This window comes from Rhynchophorus ferrugineus, unplaced genomic scaffold (assembly GCF_030347505.1).
Source record: "Rhynchophorus ferrugineus isolate W39M unplaced genomic scaffold, kcgeb_rfMv2 rfM3, whole genome shotgun sequence".
In the NCBI taxonomy this organism is placed as follows: Eukaryota; Metazoa; Arthropoda; class Insecta; order Coleoptera; family Curculionidae; genus Rhynchophorus; species Rhynchophorus ferrugineus.
Genome location: NW_027472582.1, coordinates 21,236,423 through 21,257,542, shown reverse-complemented (window position 1 = coordinate 21,257,542; position 21,120 = coordinate 21,236,423). Strand labels below are relative to the sequence as shown.

The 21,120-nt window shown below is 33.3% G+C and overlaps 1 long non-coding RNA gene across 1 annotated transcript in view; it reads right to left on the bottom strand.

The window, feature by feature from the left end:
* The window catches only part of LOC143193602 (uncharacterized), a 75,516-nt gene that overhangs the window by 8,003 nt on the left and 46,393 nt on the right, over window positions 1-21,120 (bottom strand). The window lies entirely within an intron of this gene.

Sequence of the window (21,120 nt, the reverse complement as noted above, 5' to 3'; positions counted from 1 at the left end):
TTTGTATTAATGCTAGTACAATAGAATAGTAATAAGACATTAATTTGTAATTGAAGATTTTACTAAGTATATCTAATCTAAGATGTAATTAATAAACAACAACTTGAGCAGTTGCTAATTGAAGTAAATTAAGAATTAATTATCCTTGAATAAATCATTTTTACATCAACATGACAAGAAATAATGATGTAGCTGATACCTATAGAGATAATTCTTATCAGTTAATTAATTAAACGCACGAAAGAACTTTTGACGAGACTCCTACCAGCGGAAAACGAAAAACAAGGCGGTAGGTACCCGAAGTTAATTTTTAATTTAAGCGCGGACGTGATAAAATAAAAATCAACGGACGCGCCGCTGTCGTCGTGAATTATGAACGACTTTTTTAATATCAGCCCGGGCCGAAGGGGTAGCGCGGTAGCCGTCTAAGTGGCCAATTATCCCCCGTCCGGTGAGCGACCGAATGAAAAATGGACCCCGGACCGTTTTAAAATCAAGAAAAACGGCCCCGAAAGAGTGCGGAAAATGCCCGAGCTCGACCGCCCGACGGGACGCCCGTTAACTTTTCCCCGGGTCTGTGTTTTTTTCCGGTGAAAAATGGGCCCGGACACTTTCGACTAAGTGAATTTAAGTTGGACCAGATTGTTTTACATTATTTAGATGTCGGGCCGGGCAATTTGTTTCGCGCCGACGGGGGCGGCGGTCGACTTTTTCGCCGGGTGGTTTTTTAGCGGTTTAGTGCCGTATCAGCGGCTCGATTAGGGACTCGGACGGCGACAGATTCCGAGCTTAATTTGCGGCGAAAGGTGTCGGCATTTTTCACGAGTTTCCCTTGTTTTTCGGGTCGCCGGTCGCGATGATGAAATGGCGGTACGTCAACGGACAAATTTGTTTATCAATCTAAATTACTTCATTTTTTATACACGTAATTAATACATGAACAATTATTATTTGCCATCAATACTACTTTTTGTCTTTGCCTAGAAGAAATTTATTTTTCTTTGGGGAAATTTGTTCTATTAGATATCATTTATATATAATAACACTTTTCCATTTAGTTACTAAAATAATGTAGTTTAAAAAAATCTTCTACAATTGCAATTTTTTTGCCCTTCCGAGGTGTTCCCATTGGAATCAAGTTAGTTCCCATTAGAATCAAATTACGAAGGCACGTACAATGTTTTCACATATTTTTTATCTAAAATAATCAGATATTAGGGTATAATGTTATTGCCGAACTGACCTGATGAGAAATCGGAAATAGCTCAGTGTAAAAGCCATTCAGGTTGATCTTTAAGCACTAACCATATCGTATGAGAAGTCGTAGAAACATACTAGGCAACTGTTTCTATGGTGTAGTAGTTAGAACTAGTGTTAGGAACTATCTTGGACTGGAACTTTTTACCAGTGGCTGTTTCAGTCGGGTACTTTTAGTTACTATTTCTGGTTCTACTAGTTTCATTCGACTCATTTTTAACATTCTGGCTCTGTCGTCCTAGTCGCGGCCTTGACAAAAATATACTCAATTTATACTTATATAGATTTATTTGTAATATATAGATTTATGAATTTTTTGATAGTTTGCTTGTAAATAACAATATCTTGTATATTAATAGAGCAGCATTTTGGAACGATATTTTTCAAGATTGTTAATGTAATAGGGTAAAAAGATTAAAATTGTAATTTATAATTAGTAAAATAGTTTTGACTTTTTTTATGGCAATAATAAGTAATATTTCGATTACTCTCTCAACTTTTGTTAAAAAACATTTCTGTTCAATAATAAATAAAGCATTTACATTATTTAAAAAAGCTCTAGTATTTATTGTGCGATCATTTTCATACGTTAGTTTTTTTCTATGATTAGGAATATGTTTAATTTTTATTTGGTATTTATTGTTATTGTACAACTTTAGATTTTTGGTTTTGTTTACATTCTATTGTATTGCCTATATTTATTATAGTATGTTATAAAATAACACAAATAAAATTAACTGCTCCAAGTAATTATCTCTGTCCTTTTCTCTGTTGCAATTTATACAGGAAATGGATCGTATATCTTCGTTTGACATAACGAATAGAACAAAACAGTTGAATCGTGCATTTGATTAAAAATAGTAATTACTATGCCTGAAACATACCTTATTTTCAATCATTGTTTCTTTATTATTATTTTTCCTCATACGGGCTGTACTTTTACTTGGGCTATCCATTGTAATAAAATAACTGCGTAATTAATTGAGTAGATATCTAACAATAAAAAGAGAAAAATAAAATATTTTTATAAATTAAAATTGAACCGACCTCAAAAAATAAATAAGAAACTCACTAAAATATAAAAAATAATCAAACTTAGACTTTTAACACAAAAAAAACGTTTTAAAATAAAGTATGTACATAATAACTAAATAAAAATCAGTTTGAAGTGAAGAACATAAATAATGATATAATTTTATATCATAAACACAAAATTAAAAATGAACAAAACAAATATAATAACTGTTTGGGCTCTGCACCTTCAGACTGATTCCTATTTAGTTATTACAGCTATTATTACGCATATATTTTATTTTAATATATAAGTTTTAATTTATTTATAAGTTTTTTTTGTATTAATATTCTAAGTTTGATTATTTTTAAGTCGGTTAATTTTTTAAAAAATATTTTTTATTAGATATAATTTTATATTTTATGTATAATGATATCTTTCTATTTAGTACTTTTATGTTATTCAGTGTATACACTACGATGATTACAAGAAGTTCAAAATGGCATTTTTCGCATTCATAACTTTAGCAGTTTGACTCGAAGAAAGCTATAGAGATTCTGCTCGCTAATTTCCCAATTATCGATGTTTGGTTCCAATTATTTTAAGAGGGTGATTTGGATATCAATCGCAAAGAACGGTCTGAAGAACCACACATTTTCTGTCACAATGAATCCCAAAATTAATTGCATGGAAACACAGACTAAAGCCTCAAGGAACTTTTGGAGAGTTGGCAATTTATGAATGGAAGCTGCAACAGAAATTGACAACCACCTCAACCCTAAAAAGGCGCCTGGAATTGATGATATTTCACCTGGGTTATTATAAGAGCGGCCATGAAAACCAATAATTATGCTTGTTTGAGAATGAAGCATGTTCCAGAATTTCTTAAGGTTGCTGGAATAATTATGCTTAAAAAACTTGACAAAGCGGCAGAACAATTTGCATGTTAAAAGCCCATTTCACTGCTACCTGCGACATCAAAATTATTTGAGGAACGGCTGTTAAAAGTATTTAACCATTTACAGAAAAATCAGATTTCCAGTTTGGATTTCGAAATCACCACTTGACAATCGACCAAGAGAACTATATAACTGCAGTTTTTGAAAAGGCATTCGAAGAAGAGGAATACTGCTCTGAGTCTCGCATGGAAGAGCATTCCCAACATTCCGTGCAAAGTTACACAGAATAGTGTTTTGGCACCACTCCTGTATCTGTTCTATTCTGCTGAAATCTCAATAACAAAGAAACACTGCTTGAGACATTTGCCGACGACACAGTTGATATGGCAAAAGACCTAATTAGATCACTTGATGGATGCCCGAATCATCAAGCATAATTAGCTAATTATCTGGGAATACATCTCGATGATTGGAAATATCTTGTAAAACAAAAAGCGGAGCTGATTAGACTTAAAATCAATCAACTGTAATTGTCAGTTTTTATATTTCGCCTTAAAACATGAAATAAGGTTGCTAACTCACAGCAACGTGGAAGCGATATGCACTGAAGCAAACCAAACCACACCAACTTGTTTAGTGTATAAGTGAATTCTTAACTATAGCTTAAATAGATTACTGTTATTTTAATATTGGGAAGAACATACTGACGGATTTATCCCATAATCACCTAATGTATTAATGCCAGTACAACAGAACAGTATTAGTAAATTAATTTATAAATTAATATTATACTGAGCATATCTAATGTAATAAGTAATCAATTAAAAAACATTAATATACCGCAACTTTTCAATTAATGATAATATTGATACGATTTATTTACTATTAATGTATTGAAAAGTTAGACTTGGGAATGAGCAGTTTGATTCCATTGTATTCAGTGCGTCTGAATAACACTAAACCAGACAAAGACAAGAGAGTACTAATTTAGATTTTCCTGAAACTGAAATGCAACCGAACGGCGAACGAAACAAAAACCCGAGTCAGCTTCTCAGCCGTCGCTTTATGTAAATGTCCCTTTTTCAATCAGACGCGGCGTCGTTCCGAACGACATGATTTATAATAAGTGGTGCAAAATATCGCCAATAAATCTTCTTATCTCCCGTACTACGCCTTAGAAATTTCAGTTTGCGCTAACTATGCGAAACCTTAAACTAGGAATTTCCATTCTCCAAGTATTTCAGGTAATAATATATTTTATTCGGTCATATTCCTGCAAATTTTGCAGGAGTTTGCCTCAGGGGCGGGTTTCCGTCCAATTTTTTTCTTTCTCTCTTCAAAGGCTGTCATTTTCTTGCTTTAAATGAACTTATGAAACATAAATTAGCGTTTTTCTACACGATTAAAAAATAAATCGGCAAACTTTATAACTAAACTTACATAAATTTGATAATTTATGGTTAAGGAAGGTCATCGAGAAAACTTTTAGAAAAGATGGGTCCGAAATCTACTGAATTTTCAGTTGAAATTTATAATGCAACATGGAAAGAAATGCAAGTCTCACAAGAATGTTAAAGAAATAAACTAATAAACTGCTATAATTCACTGGTAAACAGCCATATGAGAAAATTATAGAAAGCCGCCTAAAGTCAGCAGCAGGAAGAGGTATACAAGCCTATATAAATTTATTCAGCTTTTATTGATATGACATGGTATTTGACAGAGTGAAAAGAGAAACATTATAGGTTATATTAGAACAAAATGGTATATGTAATGAAATAATAAGAATAGTTCAAGCCCAACCCTGTTTAAAATATTAATGAAGGAATGAATTAATAAATTGGGTATAAGAATATGCGAAAAACTGAAAAGTCGATACGAGCTTTTGCAGATGAGGTAATTTAACCACTAATAGACCAGAACAACTAGAAAATATTTTAGACAAATGGAATATTATATTAAAGAAAAATGGAATGAGAAGTAATAAATATCCAAATTGAGATAGTAAAGATAAAATAATAGTAATAATAGTATTTAATCTGGGTATAGAAATCGAAAGCGATGGAAGCCCAAAGGGTAATGAAGCCAGTAAGGAATGTAAGAATTGAAGAAACCATTAGTTTTTTCTTCATTATAAATACCAAATTCATAAGTAAAAAGAAATACCAGGCAAAATAAAAACTTATATGTAGAAATAATTTTACAGATCAAGCCAAACTTTTGGTTGCGAGACGCAGATATGGCAAGTAGAGGAAAAAGTAAGATACAACCAGCAGAAGTGGAATAACTTAGGAGAGTAAGCGGTATTTCAAAAATGGACAGGATGAGAAACAAAAGAATAAGAAAAGACCTCAATATTGAATAGAATAGTTGAAGAATGTATAGAAAGGAGATAACTCAGTTGGTGGGGATACTTACAGCGTATGGATGGTATATGGTATATTCTCTGGACAGCTAAAGAAAACATAGGAAGCAAGAACGCAAAGAAGAAAAATATGAAGACGACCCAACCGATCTTGAGGTGAATATATCAGAGAAATGCTTCATGCATCGTATAGATAGATAGTTAAATGAAGAGATAACAGATAATAAAAATAGCACTTTTACGTAATAGAAAACATCGGCTCACTGTACTATGATTTCCTTAGTCATGACTCAATCGAATATCTCGCAATATTCTTTACAACTTACTTGACAATTAATGGCATTTCTGATTATATTTTTTCATGCTAAATAAATTGATCTTGTTGATTTTCGCTTGCTATTATTTAAACTATTTAAACAACAGCAGCAAAATATTAAAGTGTGGATGGATGTGGATGATTATACTCAGCTATATTTCCTTCGCATGTTGATATCTCGCGAATAAAAAACTCGCGAAAAACGAAATAAATTTTAAAACATTGTTGAATATTTTTCATATTTTAAAATATTAATTGAGCCATAAAGTTGTTTTACTTTGTCTTAATATTTTTGTTGTTTAAGTTACTGGCCCTTTATCATGATGACTGACTCGAAGTTTTTAGTAATTCATTATTAATTAACACACTATAATCAGTTTTTTCTGTTGTTGTTAAAAAGTTTGCTTTTGATGGCTGTACAGTATGAACTAAATGATCAAACTTGCTCAAGATCTTAAGGTAGTCTATTAACAAATGGCACTTGAGGTCAGCTAGTATGAATTTAAAACTACTGGTCGGGAAGTTCAAAAAGTCACTGACGTATCAAACTAGCCTCGTATTCATTTTAAAGATTGACAATATTATCATAAGGCTGCAGACCCAGCATATTGGATGGTTAAGATGTTATATATTTTGTAAATTTCTGTTAATTTAATTAATTTGTGATTAAATAAAGAAAAAAATTAGTTTGTTGGATTCTCCATTGGAATTTAAATTGAATCATCTTACTGATACGTTATACGCGCTTTACGCACACAGAGATTTTGGTGAAGTTCGTAAGATAGACCCGAAGCAACAATTTCAAGGATACGCTACTGGTTCAGCGAGAATCAGCTCTTATCGAGTAAAATTCTCTGGGGTATTTAAATAGCGCTACGTGTTTGGCGAAGGCAATGCGAGCCACAGCTACCAACCACCCATTGCTGATAACGTCAAATGTTACTGTTGGTCTCTTAGGGATTTTAGTTAAGACGATCTAGTACGAAAATGCAAGCGAAATTGGCGAAATTATTCACGGAGAATTATCACAATTTGATGTATTTATTTTCGCATTCATTAAAAACGTAACTGTTTAATTATATTTTATTTTTTAATGTATCAATTAATAAAAATTTACTATGTTAATAAATATAGTTTATTTGTTTCTGCAGTCTTCACTTGAATGACGTCAAATTATTATATCAGCTGTTTGAGTGTATTTGGATCAGCGATATCTATTGGTCAAAATGCGAGGTATCAGTGTAAACAATTGCTAAACAATCTAACAAAAATTCGATCATTTTGACACTTCTCATTTAACATACATAAAAAACATACATAAAGGAATGCCTGAAACATCGAAAAAGTTTGAAGACAATACAATATTTATTGGAAGAAAACTCAGCTCAGACTCTGAAAGAATGTATTAAAAATGTTTTTTGAAAATTATATCTTATTTGGTTTAAATCACTTTTATATATATTTTACGATATTTGGAAGAATCATAATATCGTCGAAAGAAATACACAGTTTCCTCAAACCATGTCATACAATTGGTGAAGTAATTAATTTTTTTATTTCTCGTAATAAAGCATCTGTCACTGGCTAAAGTATTTTCTTTGATGATTGGATTAAATAAGAAGGGAGAAGATGCCTACAGAGTATGCTGGTTTAATTGATTGCTGCTGATGTTAATTGCTAATTAAGTTCAACTAATGCTTAACATAGGACTTAAATTATCCATAGATTACCCATATGATTATAAAATAATAATATTTATGTAATTAGTAAAGCCTATGGACTGGTGATTGACTGAAAAATATTCATGTTGGCGCACGTATCTGATAGAAAACCAATAAATAATAACTACTTATAAATAATCTACTCTAAGGAAGGAAATATTCTTTAAGGAGCTAAGGAAGTACACTTTCGTCGATAAAACAATTGATTATTATAATGGCAAACGTATTGTTTCAAAATTTACTCAATTATGCCGAAGATTTAAGATAAACTCAAAAAAATCTGACCAATTTTTAATAAATACCAGCAGATATATAGCTTTATTCATCCAAGTTACGTATTTTTAAAACAAATACTAAATTTATACCAAATTTCTAGTAGATGATAGATGTTCTGATCCTTTGCAGATACTATCTCTACTCCATTTAATTTTTGTCAAAAATTACGCCACGTTTAATGAATTAATTAATTTTTTTGTATAAATTATTTTTTATAATGTTTTCAATGTTATATGTAATTATTCACTTGTATAATTGTATGGTACTGATTTCCAATATATTTGAGAGACAGAATCAAGATGATAAGACGGACTATGTTTGTACCTCAAGATTTGTTCAAAGTTGTAGATTATGCCCTTAAGAGAATGTTTCAAGGTTCTCAAGTTCTATTCAAAGTTCTATTCTCAAGTTCTGCTAAATCGGTGTGAATCGGAAATTTAGTGTAAGCCTTATTTATACATTCTTCTACCGTAGAAAGTAAAACTATTTTTGAAAAATGGATTTTTTTGAGTTAACTATATCTTACATTCGATATGCTTAGTACAATATTAATTTATAAAATTAATTTGTTACTAATGTTCTGTTGTACTTGCATTAATATACAAGCAAAGCGTGTACGAGATTAATACATCAGTATTTATTTCCCAAATTAGAATAAAACTAATCTACTTGAGCTTACGTTAAAAATACACTTATACACTAAACTAATTCGGGTAATTTGGTTCGCTTCAATCTTCTGATTTCTTGCATGGTGTCCAGTAGCTGTATTGCTTCTACGTTACTGGGATTTGGCAACCTTGATTTATGTCTTAGGGCGAAAACTTGGATCACTTCGTGTATCCATATGATTCCGAGATCATGGTGCAGCTCTTTGTTGGTTATGTAGCGATTAGCATTAGTAATTAATCGTAATCGAACTTTGTTTTGGTGCGTTGGAATGCTAGTTGGTTTGATTTTTTAGTGCAACCCTATATTTGCATGCCATATGTCCAAATGGGCTTTATGATTGACTGATAAACCAATATCTTTGATTTTAGATCAAGCTGAGATTATCTTCTGACTAACCAGTACAGTCGCTTGACTTTTAATCTAATTTGCTCCACTTTTTGTCTCACATGATGTTTCCAGTGTAACCTACCATCGAGATATATTCTGAGGTATTTATCTAATGTAAAAAATTTTAGTAAACAACCGTAAGGTGACGAAAACGATTTTAGTTCATTAAAACTAAAATTAACTGTTATTACTAAGATTAAATTAATGCTAAAAAAATATTCAAAAATAATTTTGGGAACAATTTTTTAGATATTTGTTGAGTGATGTTTGAAAACTGTTGCTACGTCAACTAATTCTAAATTGTTGCCTAATATCGAAGCACGAATTATTATAATGTTACAATGATAAGGTTTTACTTAATGCCTTTTAAGGTTGCTGAGTATGTAACTAACGTAGATTCTAATTTGGTAGTTTTGTATTAAATTACACAAGGTTGTTTTTGTATCACAAGAACGATGACATCACATCATCCAATTTTCGCTGCACGAGTATTTCCTGTAATTAGTAAGGGTCTGACTGTCTCACGAATGCAAAAATAGTGCCCCAATTACAGGTGGATGGAGAAGATTGTTCTCAAAGGTATTCGAAATTGAATCGAAATCGGCAAAAGACTGACGGCGGTTTGGGGAGGGGGGTGGCAGAGGGAGGCAAGGCAGCCGATAGGCTGGTGGCGAGGGTGGCGAGGCAAAAGAGGGAAACAAAGATAAATGTATCCCATTTACTAAATTAATCTTAGAAACAAAGGAGCCACTTTCATCAGTCTTATTCAAAGACCGAACTCATTTATTCAGTTTCGAACGTAAAATAATGGAAAGGCTGATGGAAAGTCTCTTTGCCGAGAGCTAAGACGGCGTAATATTATTATTATACTTTGAAGACAGAGACTCAGGCGCTGGTTAAAGTAAACGCACGGCGAATTTGTTTAAGGGCGAGAGTCTGGCGCGAGAGGGAGCAGCAGCGGAGGCGAGGGGGGCGGTTGGTGGAGGGCGCGGGGTAGAGAGGGGCTGGGGGAGGTCGACGGGGCCGGGACGGGAACTGGTGTGAGGCCCAGCCGGAATTTCGGCTAATGGTTGTCGTCTTCTTGAAATAACAAGTTTCTCCTTTAATTTGACAGAATAGGATTTTGGGCATGCGGACTCTTTAAAAGCCAATAAAATTTCCTAACGACTCTTCGCGTTAGGGCTCACGACTTTAACGGTCTCATAGAATTGACGTTAATATGGCCAGCTTTTCATCGTCACGACGACATTTCCTAGACATTGTTACCGCCATAATTTACTTGGGCGAAACTTTATTTCTATGTTTTGAGCAAAGTTATATGTTCCTATCCCTTATTTTATCTGTCTTATATGATGCTGGGTTATTGAGGAAGATCTGTTGTCGACGTAGTTAATATTTCATAAGAACATAATCAGACTTGAAATATAGGCCATATAAAGTTGATGTGGTAATGTTTTAAAAATCTTAAGACCGGGCAGTAATTTCATTCTCATTAAAAAAGTCGTTCGAAAACTAAAAATATGTTGGATATAAGTTTTGAAAATCGTCCATTAAGAGAAAGAAATTCCGTAAAAGCTGTAAACATATTGAGCTTAAAATAAGAGATGGAAACAAAATAACATTTGATTACTATGCTTGGGACTTCCGTTACAATCATGATTCTGAGCCTATTTATATAGGAATAATATAAACGTAACGTATTGGTTCTGAGGTTAGAATAAAAATTTCGATAATAGTTGAGATCACAATAATATTGCGATCATACGGTTTTCTGAAATAAAAATAATGAATCTGTACGTCGGCGGTCCATTCTTTGTCTAGATTATCGAATATACACTGTTAGTTACCGATAACACCATTAGTTTGCTAACTCCAACCATCAAGTGTTCGGATGCACTTTGATCAGCGGTACCTGTTGGTGAAATCGCGTAGTGTCAAAGTAAACTACCTAACCTAACTGTTAATTTGTTATTTATCTACATAACTACCAAGAAAGGAAATTATAAAAGTCACCAACAAAACATACTGAGAGACCAGTTTGGGTTCATTAACAAGCATTCAATAATTGACCGAATCCATAGAATAACAGATGTTATTAAAAAGGTACGCTCAGCTATATTCTTAGATGTAGCACAAGCCTTCGATAAGGTTTGGCATAAAGATCTTGTTCATAAACTACAGAAAGTGTTGCCAATATACGCCTACAACTTAGTTTGAAAAGATATCTTGAACTTGAAGCTTTATTGTGAAATATCGGTACAATATATTTTATACAAATTATTGTTAATCGATAGCTGCTACAGATATCATTTTCTCTTTTAGTCAATTTATGGATTCCACCTTTAAAGAACGATGTATCTTTTGGGGATATCCACGACCTATTTATCGGAACAAGTAATAATCAGAAGGAGGAAGGTCTGTAGAATTGGGCGGATGGGATAGCAATTCCTTTTTTACTGTTTTCTATTATGTCTTCACCGATTTTCCAACATATTGTCGAGCATCCTTATGCTGAAAATTGTTGTGTTTTGCTCATATTCCGGTCGTTTTTCACGCAGTGTTTCGCTCCAACGCATCATTTTTGGTCGATAGGGATTCCCATTGATTGTTTTCATCTAGTAATACCTTCAAATCTTGGTCTTCATTTTTTTTGTCTGCTCAGAATATTCTCCGTCTTTGGTGTCAAAATCACCACATTTAAAACTTCGAAGCCAGTTCAACTGTGGAAATCGATGCAGCATGGTTGCTACAAGGTTCACATAGTATTCGATAACCATCAGCCACCTTTTTCTTGAAATTGAAGTAACAAAGTAAAACTTCCCACAAATGCGATTTACGAGAAGAAATTCAAGCATTATCAACTCATTAAAAAAAATTGTTCAGTCTTCGATGAAATTACATATACAGAAAAGTGAAGCCTGTTAGTGTAGCTTCAATATAAAGTTTCTTACAAATGTACCCTATGTCACAAATGTACCCTGTTTTATAAGCTTTTAATCGGGTTTGGCATTTGGGATTAATCTGTAAGATGAGTAAATTGTTACCGCGTAACTATTGTCAATTGCTGGAGTCATATCTTTTCGGAAGAAAATTTAGAGTATTGCACGAAATGGCGTTATCGACATTTAAAACTATTTCGGCTGAAGTTCCACAAGGTGGTGTCTTAGGTCCTTTCCTATATCTGCTCTACACTGCTGACATTCCAACAACAACAGAAACTCTACATGGAACCTTCGCTGACGACACAATTATTATAGCAAACGACATATTTCTGCCTAGGGCAGTAGAAAAAGTACAAGTGGCAGTCAACAAAATCTACAAATGGACGAAAGATTGGAAAATTCAACTTAATAGGTCCAAATCTGTCCACGTTAATTTTGCATTAAGGCGAAATAATAAAAATTTAATTATATCACTCAATGGATGCCCGATTCCTCAAGCAGAATCAGCTAAATACCTCGAAATCCATGTTGACTGTAGATTAAATTGGATACATCATGTTAGGCAAAAAATAAAATACATTAGAACTAAAATAAAACAAATATACTGGTTAGTCGGAAGATACTCTCAATTTAATATAAAATTAAAGAGGTTGATTTATAAGACAATTATAAAGCCAATTTGGACCTACGGGGTGGAAATATGGGGTTGTACTAAAAATTCAAATCAATTAGTCATCCAATGCTGCCAAAAGAAGGTTCTTCGATTGATTACCAATGTTTATCGCTACGTAATCAACGAAGAACTGCTCGATGACCTGGAAATCAAATGGATTTGCGAAGTTATCCAAGATTTCGATTTGAAACACGAAAGAAGATTACTAAATCATACTAACGTGGAAGCAATACCACTGCTGGACAGCGCGCAGGATGTCAGGAGATTGGAGCGAACCAAACCATACGATCTTATATAGACAACATCATCTGTTTTAATTCAGACCAAACCGATAACTATTTTGTTTGTTATAAATAATTACAGTTGTCGTTCGACCTTCGTAGAGTAAAGACGTGTTTGGAGCGACGGTCAGTGTAATAAATTTGAAAGTGTACTACCTGTGCCACAAATGCGATTTTAAAAAATAAGTAAAAACCGTGACGACAATAACAGTGTTAAAACTGCGCGTTAAATGTTTAGTGAAAATGTGTTTAAAACGATGGTCACTGCAATAAAGTAACAAAGGTAAAATTTTGGGGGCTGTTAAGGGTCGGAGGTGCATCATCTGTACCACAAATGCGGCGTTATAACGGTTCTGAAACAAATACCGGTACTGAAATTTTTGTAAAAACGTGAATTAAACTATTCATTAAATAAAAATGATTAATAGAGAGAACCAGAGACTAAATGAGATGGAAACACAATCCTCAACGTCAGGTGAAGCTTATCTGGCACAACAGAATCAAATCTTTTGTCAAGAAAACCATAAGAGAACGCAAAATGAGCAAGCTCTCTATAATGCGTATATTAACGAAAAAACAGCCCGACGGAATCTGGAAATTGCACTAACAAATATGCAAAAACAATTAGATGCACTACAACTCCTAATAAAAAACCAAAACACATACAATCCAACTAGCATTCCCGTAGTGAACCAGTGCACTGAAAACAAATTGCCTGTAAACTATGAAACAGACGAGGAAGAATTGCAAAAAGAAGTAGGCTGGATAACAGTTAAAAGAAATAAGAAACGAAAAGCAAACTACACACCTGAAGCTTCACCACAACAACCAAAAACCATTAAAGCACAAGAATTGAATAAAGAAATAAAAGTGCCGAGACCACCTCCAATTATAGTAAGTAATGTCACAGACTTTGACTTGCTATATGAAACAATGAAAACAAATAATATACTATTTAGAGCAACAACATTAAACAATGGACAAATCAAATTAAACGCCGAATGTCGTAAAACTTTTACGAAAATTGCTGAGTGCTTGGAATTCCTAAAATTACAATGGCACTCGTATGAAGATAAGCAAACCAGAGACATTAAAGTAATGGCAAGAGGGCTTCCACCGACAGCTAAAACTACTAAAATAGTGGAAGAGTTAATAAAAAATGGACTTAAATGTACTGACGTCACAAATATCCTGAAAAAAGAACGAAATAAAAATAACAATGGAGAAATAGTTGTCCAGAAGAAGCCTTTACCACTGTTTATGTTATCATTCCAACATAACACGGACATAAAAGCAATTTATGAAATTAAACAAATTCTAGGAGTCGAAGTAAAAATAGAACCTCTTAGAAAGGCAAATCTTGTGCCACAGTGCAAGAGATGCCAATTACATGGACACACACAAAAATTCTGTAAAAGGGAACCAAGGTGTGTAAAATGCTCAGGAAAACACATCACGGGAGAATGCAAAAAACCCAAAGGAACAAAAGCGAAATGTGCGAATTGCAATGAAGCGCATCCAGCAAGCTACAGAGGATGCGTAGTTGCGAAAACATTCCAAGAGAGAAGAAATAAAATCAGTCAGGCTAAAGAGCAAAAAACAGTGACTCAAAATAAACAACCAAAAATGTACAACGAAATCAACGATGAAATGACCTATGCTCAAAGCATAAACCAAACCGCTCAAAAAGAAACAAAAAAAGAAGACGTTACAACCAACGAACTGCTATTGAAACTTATAGCAAAGCTGGACAACCAGGAAAAGATTATTGAATCGTTTTCTGAAAGATTACTTAAACTCGAAAACAATAGGGCGGTGGCCCCAAGAACTAAAAATGGCAAGTAAAGACATCCGCATCGCAATTTGGAATGCTAATGGGATTCAGAAACATCACGCTGACCTACAAGTATTCCTAGAATTGCAAAAAATAGATATTTGCTTAATATCTGAAACCCATTTGACAAAGGAATCCTTTATTAAATTTAGAGGATATTACTTTTACCACACCATTCATCCAGCTAACACAGCAAGAGGAGGAAGTGCAATAATAATAAAAAATAATATATGCCATCATCAAGAACCCGGACTCAGTTTAGCAGAAAATCAGGTAACGGCAGTAACTGTTATATCTAGCAAATACAGGGTTACATTAGCTTCCATATATAGCCCTCCAAGATACAACCAAAAAAAAAGAAAATTACTTGAATGTTCTAAACAACCTAGGAGAAAAATTTATAATCGGTGGTGATTTCAATGCTAAAAATACAAGATGGGGATCTAGAATGACGACAACTAAAGGTAATGAATTACATAAAGCAGCTGCTGAGCTAGGGTGCAGTTACATGTCGACAGGAAAACCAACTTATTGGCCTACCGATCCAGAGAAAACTCCAGACCTGTTAGACTTCTTTATAGCTAGAAACATAACCACTAACTACATGGAAGTTGAAGAAAATTTTGACTTAAGTTCAGATCACACACCTGTGATTTTGACGCTGAGTGAAAACATTATAAGAAAACAACAAAATCCAACATTAACCAACAAGAGGACAGACTGGGAAGGATTTGTTGAAGAAATAAACAATCGAATTCAACTAAATGTTCCCCTTAAGACAGAAGACCAATTAAATTATGAAACCGAAAAATTCGTTGCAGACATCCAACAGGCTGCTTGGAATAACACTCCAGAAATTAAAACTTCAACCAAAGGAATAAATTACCCGAAAGAAATCAAGGAAATGGTAGCTGAAAAACGAAAACTACGGAAAAAATGGCAGCAAAATAGAACACCTGAAAATAAGAATATCTTAAACAACATAACACAAAGGTTGAAGAGGGAAATTTTGGAAATTAAAAACAATTCCATAAATAACTATCTACGAAATTTAACAGATGACAAGAACACAGACTACTCGCTCTGGAAAGCCACTAAATACCTAAAACGATCCTGTCTACATAGTCCTCCGATAAGAAACATGCATGGAAGTTGGGCACGCAGCAACCTGGAGAAAGCAGAAGCATTCGCTGACCATTTAGAGAAAACTTTCAAACCAAACGAAAGTGAAATTGAACATACTTTACCGGACATAGACGGCGAAAATTCGACAATTCAATTAACAACTCCGAAAGAAGTCACCAACGTTATTAAAACTAACATCAAGCCAAATAAATCACCAGGCTATGATTTAATAACAGGGCAATTGCTGCACAATCTGCCAAGAAAGGGTATTATAAAGCTCACTAACTTAATCAATGCAGCATTTCGACTGAAATATGTCCCAGACGTTTGGAAAATGGCTGAAATAATAATGGTTCCAAAACCTGGAAAATCACCAAATGATATAAAAGCTTATCGACCTATCTCACTGTTACCGATGATAGCTAAGGTATTTGAAAAGCTCCTCTTGAAAAGATTAAAACCAATTATAGAGAGAAAAAACCTAATACCAACACACCAGTTTGGGTTTATTACCAAACATTCAACGATTGATCAAGTGCATAGAATAACAGATGTTATTGAAAAAGCCTATGAAGATAATAAAGTATGCTCAGCTGTATTCTTAGATGTAGCACAAGCTTTCGACAAGGTATGGCACAAAGGCCTCGTCCATAAGCTACAGAAAATATTACCGAAGCAACACACCGAACTATTAAAATCTTACATCACAGCCAGAATGTTTAGAGTGAAACAAGAGGAAGCTTACTCTACAATAAAAGAAGCTAAAGCAGGTGTACCACAAGGAAGTGTACTGGGGCCAATTCTGTACCTACTTTATACATGTGATATACCACAAATCGAAAACATTACAATGGCTACATTTGCTGATGATACTGCTATTCTTGCTGTCGGAAACAATAGCGAAGAAGCAACCCGAAAACTACAACAGGCTACTGACGCTATAAATAAATGGACCCAAATCTGGAAAATACAAATTAACCAAAACAAATCTGTGCATGTTCAATTCACCTATAAACAGGCCGCGCTTACACCATTGACCATAAACCACACTGTCATACCATACAGCAATAATGCTAAGTATCTCGGAATGACACTTGATGCAAAACTACGGTGGAAGGAACATGTCAAAAAGAAAAGAAAAGAACTTGAGTTAAAATATAGAAAAATGTATTGGCTAATTGGAAGAAAATCTCAATTAACTATACATAATAAATTACTTCTATATAAACAAATATTAAAACCTATATGGACATACGGAATACAATTATGGGGATGTTCCGCAAAAAGCAACATAAATCTAATACAAGTTTTCCAGAACAAAGTCCTAAGAAGCATCGTAGGTGCACCCAGATATTACCGGACCATTTATTTACATCGAGATCTTCAGATACCGACTGTCAATCAAGAAATTAAAAGAATTGCAAAGAGACATGAGGAGAGACTTCACTCTCATGTTAATTTCGAAGTATTACAACTCTTGGACAACACCAAAACCGGACGCAGACTCAAAAGGACCAAACCATTTGAACTTGTGTAGTGTGTTGTAGTGCAGTGAGGTGCATTAGAAAAAACTCAAAGTGTTAAAACAATTATTATTATGTTAGAGACTATGTAGGACTGATGAGTCCTATTAGATATATACCTAGATTTAAGCTATTATAAGGACAAATTGTAGGTTAGTCGGCAACGACTAGTAACAATGTATATAATTATAAAAAAAAAAAAAAAAAAAAAAAAAAATAAATAATTACAGACTAATAGTGTGGTTGCTTCAGCCATCCAAATAATGTGAGAAAACATATAAGTACATTTTCAAACTGAAAGTTGAATACGCATTAGTTAATAATTTGAAATTGATTAATGTCATTTAGTACTTTATTGAGATGATCCAAAAAGTATGGGAATATATGTGAAGAATGAAAATTATATTCCTGCAAGAGAAATTATAATTGATAATGAAAACAGCATACAAAGAAGAAAATTTGATCCTGACATTGTATAACAATGTGAAAATAATGGATATTACTTGACGTATGAATAACCCTTCTCTTTTACAAGAAAGAGAGAGAGAGAGAGAACAGCGTTTTGTTTAGTGTCCTTGATCACCAATCGCGTTAAACTAGGCGCTGGCTGTTACAATTTTCCGGAGAATAAACCATCCCGAAACGTACTTCTTCTTGGAGAGACAGTAAAGCATACAAAGTATGGTAAATAAAGGTCGGGAACGGCAAGGGGCTGGAATAGGATTACAGTTAGTTAACTGAACCATTAAAAACTTTCCTTAAAGCACAGCATAAACGGCGCGCGAGAGCCAAATATGGCGCCGGAGCGGGCGAGGGTTGTTATTTTCTTATCTTTTAATTTCCGCAGTAATATTAGCAAAGTTTCATCCCGACTCCGACTCAAAACTAATTAAAATTTGAGTATCGCGGAGTTTGGAAGTTTTACGGTAGTTTTACTTATTCATATCGTCGTCGGTCGTGATGGATGTTTGCTGAAACCGAACTTCCAGCGGAGTTTGTTCACTTATTTCCATGTTCTCTCTTCGCGTTTCGTTTTCTGTCCTTCTCATATTTGCATTTTATTTCTGATTTAGTTATATACGCAGTGACCGAAACAATAGTGCTTAAGTAATAACAAATTCTGCACATTATTGTTTTCAGGGCATTATTATTATATTATCTTATTATTAGTCATTATTATTAGCAATATTTCAAATTGACTTCAGCTATTATTTTTGAGACCATCCAGAAAATGGTTTATGTGTGGGGCACAAATGAACTAAAGACTGGAGAGTATGGCTTAACAGGTCCAAATATGTTCATATAAATTTTGCGTTGCGGCAAATAATGAAATCCTTGTTATATCACTTTGCGGATGCCCGACTCCTCAAACGCAATTGGAGAAAGAAGAATCAAAATCTAAGCTACTATTTGGATTGAAAGTCCAACTTGACCTAAAATCAAAGATATTGTTTTATTAACCGGTTATGTTTGTCTATTTGAGTTTATGGGGTCGGGTCCATTGAAACATTAAACCTGTAATCCAATGATAGTAGAACTTTCCCTTTAGATAGTAATGTTTATTATTACGTAATCAACCAACAACGAACATGATGATCTAGAACTCAAATAGATTTACTGGGTTTTTATATATTTATATTTATTTTATATATTTTATATTTCGCTTTAAAAAGTGAAATAAGGTTACTAATTCACAGCAACGTAGAAGCAATACTGAATTCAAAGTCATCAATTGGTAGTAGTTAAAATAATATTGTAACTAGACAAATAGGTTTAGGAAGGTATTAAACTAAGTTGTGTGTATATAGTAGAATAGAAAATACGTGTAGTAGATATGATAACGTTTTTTCTGTCTTAAATATCTAAGTTTGATTATTTTTTACTTTTTAGTGAGTTCCTTATTTATTTTTTGATGTCGGTTCAATTTTGTACTCAATAAACTACTCAATTATTTTATTTAGTATTACAATGGGTAGGCCAAGTAAACGGGCAGACAGTAGGAGGAAAGGTAGGAATAAAGAAACAATGATTGAAAATAAGGAACGCTTCAAGCGACGGTGTCCCTACCTAGCCTAGGTGATTTGACAAAGAACGTAACTAAACTACGACAACAAAAATTTTGTCCCCGCCGGGAATCGAACCCGCGACCTCCGTTTAGTTAGTGCTTAAAAAACAAACCGAATGGTTTTTGCACTAAACGACATCCAATTGTCCATTATATCAGCTCAGCAATAACATTACACACAAATATCTGATTATTTTAGATAAATATGTGAAAACCTGGTACGGACTTTGAAATTTGAGACCTCAGACTGCCCTCAGACTCTGACTTGGTGACCACTGGAACCACCTCGGAAGTGCACTCTTACGAATAAAAGAAGAATTTAAAAATCGGTCCACAACTGACGAAGAAACCGGTGAACATATATTAGAATATATATATATATATATATATATATATATATATATATATATATATATATATATATATATATATATATATATATATTCAGCTGAATATAGAACCACCTTCTTTTTTGAAGTCGGCTAAAAACAGGCAAAAACCCAGCCAAGACAACGAAAATGAGCAGAGATAGGAAAATATTGAAAAATTGATACACACAACAAGATAGAATAGACATAAAACATAAATCACATAGGCACCATATGGTACAAAAGGTAGTTTTTTATTATATCCGTATTTTTATTATAGTATATATATTTGATACTATATATATCATCCTAAATTAGTATCATCTTAAATTATTGAATTTTATTTAAAATATTAATATTTGTTTTTCTAAATATTGACTTATATCATTATATAATAATATAATCATATAATAAGGAAATGCCGGTTAAACAATGACCTTCAGATGTTATTGTTTTAGGAACGAAATGATTTATGGATCTCGAACTCGTAAATCTGACGACAATTCTTAAAATCCCGTTCAGAAATTAAACGCCGCTTCCTCGTTACCGATTCGGTTGCCACCCCCGCAAGTAAATAGTTAAAGTTTTGCCATATTTCAAAGGCAGTTGCGTTTGACAGATGAGAATTTTGCGAGGGTGCACCGAAATCCTATTAGCGGATATCGGGGTTCTATAAATACGTAAAAGATTCGTCAGTATTATTGAAAACTGATTATATATAGGGTGGGCTAAGTTGAGATCGAGTAAAAATATATGTCTATCGGGCTTGACATTGATAGATATTTTCAGTGAGTGTACAACTTCAATATCAACAGTACAATGCCCATAGTTCTATTTTTGGACAATGTTAGGGAGCCATAGTTCTATTTTTGGACAATGTTAGGGAGCATTAAATATAATTTTCACGCTAAAATGCAGATGTTGCGTTAATAGACATATATAATTCGGAATATATAACCAAATGTAGTTAGTCACTGGTTTAGTTCAAAGATCACAAGTGATAGTGAGTGAATAAGCAAATAATAAGTTATAATAATGTCAGAATCATTTAATGTTAGTTCAACAATTAAATATTTTGTGCGAATTACGTTTTTCTAGTTAAGAAAGGATAAATAAAATCGTTTTTATCTCACAAAATATACATTTACTATATGTTCATTTAGTTTGAATTTCGAAGTCATTACAGTCATATTTTTTTAATTAAATATATCCTACAATAGATATGCTTAGAACAATCTTAATTTATAAAGTAATTTATTACTTCTGTTCCGTTGTATTTGCATTAATACACAAGCAAGATGAGTACGGGGAAAATGAATCACTATCTATATCCCAAATTAAAATTAAATTAAATTAAATCACTTAAACTAAAGTTAACAGTAACACTTATACACTGTTCTGATATCC